At 37.3% G+C, this 7500-nt stretch overlaps 2 protein-coding genes across 2 annotated transcripts in view; one reads left to right on the top strand and one right to left on the bottom strand.

Moving 5' to 3' along the window:
* Positions 1 to 4090, bottom strand: part of HUWE1 (HECT, UBA and WWE domain containing E3 ubiquitin protein ligase 1) — a 173256-nt gene extending 169166 nt beyond the window's left edge. Inside the window, exon 1 of the mRNA XM_067117774.1 lies at positions 3813 to 4090. The gene's annotated coding sequence lies outside the window, so the exon portion shown is untranslated. The remainder of the gene's footprint in view (positions 1 to 3812) is intronic.
* Positions 1 to 7500, top strand: part of LOC136846700 (uncharacterized) — a 198959-nt gene that overhangs the window by 3578 nt on the left and 187881 nt on the right. The window lies entirely within an intron of this gene.

Below are 7500 nucleotides of genomic sequence, written 5' to 3'. Positions count from 1 at the left end.
AAAATGAAATCCCTTCAACCTGACATATTTGTTACAGAAGCTCAAACGGGAGTACGTTGTACAAGTGACGCGTGACAGAAGGGACAGAACTGAATATGACAGTTTTGTTTTAGTTTTTATTCGCCTTGAATGCGGTTACACGAGTAAAACTACTATTACTGGTTATGGAAAACGACTCCGTACCCATATGCGATTTAAAATGAATGTGGTGTGGGTTTACTGGGGTGTATCGTTAGGTCTAATCGCCAACGATTTTTATGAAGGAGGAATACACCGCCTGTATAATGCATTTATTTTGATTCAGAGCCCGAACTGTAAGTAGCGTTATCAAGACTGCATGCTTAAAGTGAACGCAACACGTTCGTCAGTAGGCCAAATGCGAAAGCTTTAGAAGGATTTAAAGAACATAATTGGGTTTCGGTGATGCGTGGTTCTCAGTCTGTGAACGGGAATATGAAGAATGTGCTACTTTTAAACAATTACTGCTAATAAAAAGAAATATGAAGCCATGACAGGTGGGAGGTCTACCACACATTGCAGGAAGTGTAGACAAAAGATGTATTTCTGTAAGGAGTGTGAGAATTGAGATATGAATGAATCAGCCACGAATTGCTTAGTACATCATCCAGTCTGCTTTGGACTTACGGTTTAAGGTAGACCAACAATCAGGGCTAAAAAGTAGAGAAAAACTCTACTTGCCATGGAGATAGGATAGAAGTAGGAAGAGGTTTATTGATGTACTTACGTACATAAATTATTAACTGGCGTTGCAACGACGGTGGTCTTCGACGAATTTGTTAGATTATGCACGAAGTGGAGATATATATATGAAACCAATTGGGGTCATGTCGTGTGGTCAATTTCAAACATGTCTGGTTTGTATACCCGTGAAATTATATATGTATATGTGTGTGTATATATATATATACTGTATATGTATATATATATATATATATATATATATATATATATATATATATATATATATATATATATGTACACGCGCACACACATACACATACACACACGCTGTCCAAGAATAGAGAGCGGCAAGTTTCAAATAGGTTGACGATGGTTATGTAACTTTAACCTTGGGTTGTTACTTGTGCTTATATAGAGCTTTTGTTCAAAACTTCAGACTTGCTCATAGAGCATCTGTTGAAGGCGTTTCGAGTCCAAGCCCTTTGAAATATTTAATGGTGCGGTAGTAGAGAGTATAGAAAATCATTAACACATCAAGCTGATGTGAGCAACCTTGAAGTTGGGTTTCCGTTAAATTATTCCAAACATTAGTTCATGGACAAACGCTAGTACAACAGAATGGCTATTTGTTCTTTCATTATTAACCTCCTTATCGAATCTATTGAAGTGAAGGGCCCCCTTTTGGTTGGGGGGTTGGGGGGGGTTTAAGTCCCGTCAGGGCACCTCGTGCGGTGCACTGTAGGCATTACTTAAGAATCTGTGCACCGTGCCTTCGGCCCCGAGCTGCAGCTCATTCCGTTTCTTTTACTGTACCTTCTTTCATAATCTTTCTTCCATCTTACTTTCCAACCTCTCCCAACAACTGATTCATAGTGCAACTGAGGTTTTACCCCTGTTACACTTTCAAACCGTTTACTGTCAATTTCCGTTTCAGCGCAAGGTCCCACCGCCATTTAAATTCTATATCGTCACTCATAAATTAACTGCCTAAGTCATTTTTTTTCACAATCAGACTTTGTCATAGTGAATGTCTAAGTCCTGAATGACTTAGGCAGAAAGGTACTTTCTATATCCGACTTAGCAAGTATACCAGTAGGTGCGCCCATTTGAGATTTGATTTAGGCAAAAATCTAAAATCAATGAAAAATGACTTAGGCAGTTAGTTTATGAGGGTGACGATATTCAATTCAACATGCCCAGCTAGCTCCCCCTCCCACGCCATTCCCCTCCCCCACTCGACTGAAGCGTCTCTCGCAAGATCCTTTAATATCCTAAACTGCTGTGTTTCATCAAAGATCACACGGACCCTCGTTAAGATGATATACGGTAGCTAATTCATTAATTTATCCCCGTGGTGTTTGCTTTGGTACAACTTTGCGGCGGTTCCCCGGATTTTTTTTTTTTTTTTTTTTTTGGATACTGTAGGGTTTTTTTTTACTCCCGTGAGATTATTCTTTTGATTATATATGTTGATTATGTTGCTTCTAGATAATTTTTCCGTTGTAGATGAAAGACGTTTCACCGTTTCATGTCCGACTTTATATCTTGTTCAGTGTATTGAGTTTATCCATTTTTAGTGTTTAAGGTAAAGTAAACTGTTTACGCACTCGAGGAACGTGAAGTTTTACTAGTTTGTCGAAATTTACGTCCAGTCTTGAACTGTGCCATGGTGCAACACAAAGGTCTACTTATTATTGATGATCAGTAATTTAATAATTTAACCAGACAGAGTTGAAAGTTGTGTTGTTGTTATAGGTGAAGACTTACCAATAATAATAAACTGTAGCCTAGGCTAATAAACTACGTACGATGGAGCTACTACCTCTAATCACAATGTTTACTATTTGCATTATTTATACGTCAAACCTAATTACGGTGCCCATTTGTTTTCATAAATTGTGATCGATATTATTTATTACGTAAGGCATTAGACGTAATTACTGAGCACTATACGCCGTTCACTTTAGCGCAAGCATCGCATATAAATATAAATGACAAAGGGCATCGCTGTGAGCGTTTTTTGTCAATAAACACTGTAATTTGTAGACTTTTTAGGACAGATTGTGCGTGTACCTCGTTATTATAAGTTATTATACGTAGGCAAACCGGAGTTTTTGTTTAGTATTCTTCGTAATGCTCCCTTATTTATGTAGTTCTTACTTTAGTACCATGTGGTTATTTGGTGCTTAAGCGGATTGTTGCTGCTTAAGAAGTACTGTAGTGTTTCGTTTTTCATTGAAATCAATCCTACTATTCATATTTTCTGTGAGCCTGTGTATTTCATCTTGAAACATATTACATATTACATGTAGCATGAAAACAGTTTATTACATATTACATGGAGCATGGAAAAAACGAGAGGTTCTGATTGTGTATTAGCCACCCAATCTCGAATTGACAACTAACAGGGAAATACGATCTTGGTTACCTTCAGCTAGCTGTGATGTGGTTGAATTCTCACACTTACTGAGCACAAAGTAGCTTACATGAAACTTGAAAGAACTCTTAATGAGAGAGTCATTAGCAAGAAAAAGAACCCAGAGAGCTCTTAATGAGATAGTCATTAGTGAGATAAGAAAAGAAAAGCAATCAACTCATGGTAAATACAAAGCAAAAAAACACATAATTTGCATGATCATTATTAGTGAAGTCGAAAAATTGTGAACTCTTTAACAGGCAATGAGACTACTAAAAACGTAAAACTCATGATTGTGTTGCAACTGCTAGGAGTGATTGATTGACTGATTTAATATTATCCAAAAAATGACAAACGACTGCGTAACTTGTAGCTACTATTGAAAGACAGGGTAGGCCTAGTTCTCACACAGTCTTCGTAATTTGGGAAGTTGTTGCAATGGCCCTGCTATTGCACATGAACGACCTAAAGGAGATAGTTTTGTTTAACATATATTCGCAATTTCCAAAATGAAACTTGAAAATTGGCAACGCTTTGGCAGAAGCCCAAACGCCCGAGGAGACGTTATTTGTAACCTAGACTAACCAACTGAAGTTGGGACAAAGTGGAAAATGTTACGTTTTTTTTTTATATCGTTACAAACTAATCAAAGAGAAAAATTTCAAACATGTTTATTAAAAGGCTTTGTACTTACCAACGCCCACAGCCTGAAACCTTCAGGAGCTTCGTGTTACCAGTGTAGCAGACATAGGCCTAGTCCTGTCTCCATTTGGTGGGTTGTCAGATATTTTGTTTCTGGTGATTCTACCGTTTGTTTCAACAATACAATTTTACCAAATGTCTCCCCACTGGTCTTCACTTCAGTAGAAGATAGTTTAGTGAAATATTCAATCCCCCGATCGATGTCAGCTGACCACACACTAACACAAATTACATTAGACTGCTTGTGGCTTCGCCGACCAAGTTGACATCGCATCGGGCCAACCTTAACAGAGCATTGTGATGTAATGAGAGTTTAATTTCAGTTTAAACTAAACCCAAAAAAATAAATTTGTTCAGTGTTGATGTAGGTCAGGTTAAGAAGACACTGATATAAAACAGAAGACCCTAAAATGAAGTTCAAGTGTTTTATTAAATTGTAGTCTAAAACTATAGAAGCATTTCCAGGCTAAGTTTCCTACCTATCATTTTAAAGTGTTTTTCGTGTGTAATCTGCTTGAAAATAAGAGTTGGGTATCTAAAACTTACTAACATGATGTGTCTCGCGTTTCACGAGCGATTTCTTACATGTAAGAAATCCTTTACTTTACATGTAAGATAGAGGAACTTAAAGTTATTATTGTTGTCTCGCTTGATCGAATCGTTGGCTAACTTGAAACACGTTTCTCTCTAATGAGGGAGTCGTTCTGTCGGCATTGACCTCGGTGATGTACCCAATACTAACCTTCTCTGAATTATAATAATTTAACAGTTTCCTGGAAAGGGGATCACCAGTGGACGTTGCCGTGTCATAATAAAACTTAACGGTTTGTGTGCTGTGTAGGCCTAGTTGCATGTAGCGCTGGCACTTTTTACGATTTTTCAATAGTATAACTAAGGGTTATTCCTCTCATGCTGTGTTAATAATTTTCATGTTAACTTCAATAGCGAAGAAATACAGGCAGACACGTCTCCTTTTTATTCGCGCCTTTTTAAGTATCGTCCTCACAGGAAAGGACAGGTGTTGCCATAGATGTAGAATTAATATTCGTCTTGAGTAATAATGGTCTCTCGATACACCAATTCCTTATAAAGACATGCAGTAAATAAGAAACACAACAAAAGTTGAACGCATAGTGCCTGGATTGTCTGAAACTTCAGTGATATAAAATCTGCCGTTTGAGACCATAGCACTAAAAATGGATATCATGCGCTCAGATTTAACGACGGGCTAAATTCCTGATCTGTCCATAAACTTCCAAAAAAAAAAGACTCGCGGCATACTTTAAATTTTGGTAACTGATTCTCTCTCTCTCTCTCTCTCTCTCTCTCTCTCTCTCTCTCTCTCTCTCTCTCTCTCTCGGGAGCAATTTTTACGGATCCTTTGTTCCTGCCTTCCAACCACATGTCACCTGCACCCTCATGTTGGTGACCATCACCTTAATTAAATGATTTTACCTTTTTTTTCCCTCTAGGATTTGTGGATATTAAACATTTACGGGTGTTTGTGGTGTCATCTTTCGAGGAACTAAAATGTTAACTCATTTTTAGCAGTTCAGAATCTTAAAAAGAATCTTTTCGAACCTAATTCCGCTGTTATGTGAGTGATAACCCATTTGTTCTCCGGACCTGCGCAAGTACTCCTGGTCTGAAATCGACTTGCCGGCTGAAACTCCTGATAACGTTATCTTTGTAGATAGAAAATATATGTGGGCTTTCTGTCGAGGTTATCGTTTCATTCGTTGATAACTTAAGAAATGCTGCTGATAGTGCAGGAGCACATTTATGATACTTGCTTTGTGGGTATATAATTTTTATTCAGTACAGCTTTATAGTATATATATGTATATTTATATTATATATATATATATTATTGTGGGTGTATGTGTGTAGGCCTATATATATACAGTATATAAGGTTCAGTGAAGAGTAATTCGGAAGTGTTAGGATCTAGAAAAGGGTTGCTTAGATGGGGTGAATGAACTATTGGAAAGTGGAAAGGAAAGGCCATAATATTTAGGAAAAGCTGGATATCTGTGCAAGATAGTGGTAAGTGGCGTAGCGTGTGTGTGTGTGTGTGTGTGTGTGTGTGTCTAGGGTGTTCGAAGCACTGATGATAACCCTTCCTTTTAGACGTATGAAGTAGCTGATGGTTCAACGACGATTTAGCAGTTAATATATGAATGTAGCACCGACTTTTTTCTTTTTCTCTGGAATTATCTCCATTTATTGGAAACTTTTTTTTTATAATGAGGTTGCTAGCCCTCAGGCCAGTATTTTTTAGCGGTCACCCATCCAAGCAGTGACCAGAACCAACGTAGCTCAGTCAGCCTCAAAGCGAACATATTATTTCATGTGTCTTGGAAGGAGCACAAAATGTTATCTGGCTTTTATCTAAATCCGGCCACTATTTTCATTTTTAGTTTTCTGTAAAAGAAAACTGTTGTGCCGGCTTTGTCTGTCCGCCCGCAGATCTTAAAAACTCCTGAGGCTAGAAAGCTGCAAATTTGTGTGTTGATCACCCACCCTCCAATCATCAAACATACCAAATTGCAGCCCTCTAGCCTCAGTAGTTTGTATTTTATTTAAGGTTAACGTTAGCCATAATCGTGCTTCTGGCAACGATATAGGATAGGCCACCACAGGGCTGTGGTTAAAGTTTCATGGGCCGCGTCTCATACAGCATTATACCGAGACCACCGAAAGATAGATCTGTTTTCGGTGGCCTTGATTATACGCTGTAGAGAAAACTCGATTGCGCCGAAGAAACTTAGGCGCATTTTTTTTACTTATCTAAATCCGACCATTATTTTTTTATTTATTTATTTTTTTTTTTTTCGCAAAGGCGTCATTTTGAGTATGCAAGCGTCCTCTTGTCGCAGAGACTTGAAGCGACTTATTACCAGGCGTCAAGATAAACGACACGGCGACAAATCTTTTGATCTCCTCCTGCCGTTGGCTTTATTGGCTTGCTAAGCACCTTCTGCAGGCAGGTTATCGATAAATGTCCTGAGAGGTATTTCCTGTGTTTTTGAAGGCAGTATTTATGTTCAGCTGATAGATTTTTATTTGGACTTTTAAGTTATATAGGCTCGTTTATTTCTTGCAAGGTATGCTTGACATGTCTTTATTCTCTCTCTCTCTCTCTCTCTCTCTCTCTCTCTCTCTCTCTCTCTCTCTCTCTCTCTCTCATTATAATATATATACATAATATATGTATATATTATTATTAAATTTATATAGTGTAGCCGTGTATAGTATATTCTCTCTCTCTCTCTCTTTTTCTCTCTCATAAATAAATATATATATACATATATATATAAGCTAAATAATTTATAACGTAGATGCATATATATATAGTATATATACATGTTAATGTATATGTATGTACTTGTATACATACATACCACAGCCAGTGGCCACATAAGCGAATGACGTCATTAAACAATTGCTTTAGTGCAGTTATAACTCACAATGCCCGTCCAAAATATTTAGTCTTTGCGGTTAAAAAATTTTGATAATTTTTATTTTCATAATATTGACCTGATCCTTATCCCAGTCATGTCTTTATTGGTCGTGCGGAATCGAACGTTCATAATAATATTCTTCTTGCATTTTAATACTTTTTTTTATCTCTTTACCTATTTATTAAGTTATTTTTTCTTTTTTTACTAAGTGGAATC

This window comes from Macrobrachium rosenbergii, chromosome 15 (assembly GCF_040412425.1).
Source record: "Macrobrachium rosenbergii isolate ZJJX-2024 chromosome 15, ASM4041242v1, whole genome shotgun sequence".
NCBI classification, from domain to species: Eukaryota; Metazoa; Arthropoda; class Malacostraca; order Decapoda; family Palaemonidae; genus Macrobrachium; species Macrobrachium rosenbergii.
This window is presented reverse-complemented; position numbering and strand designations above follow the sequence as displayed.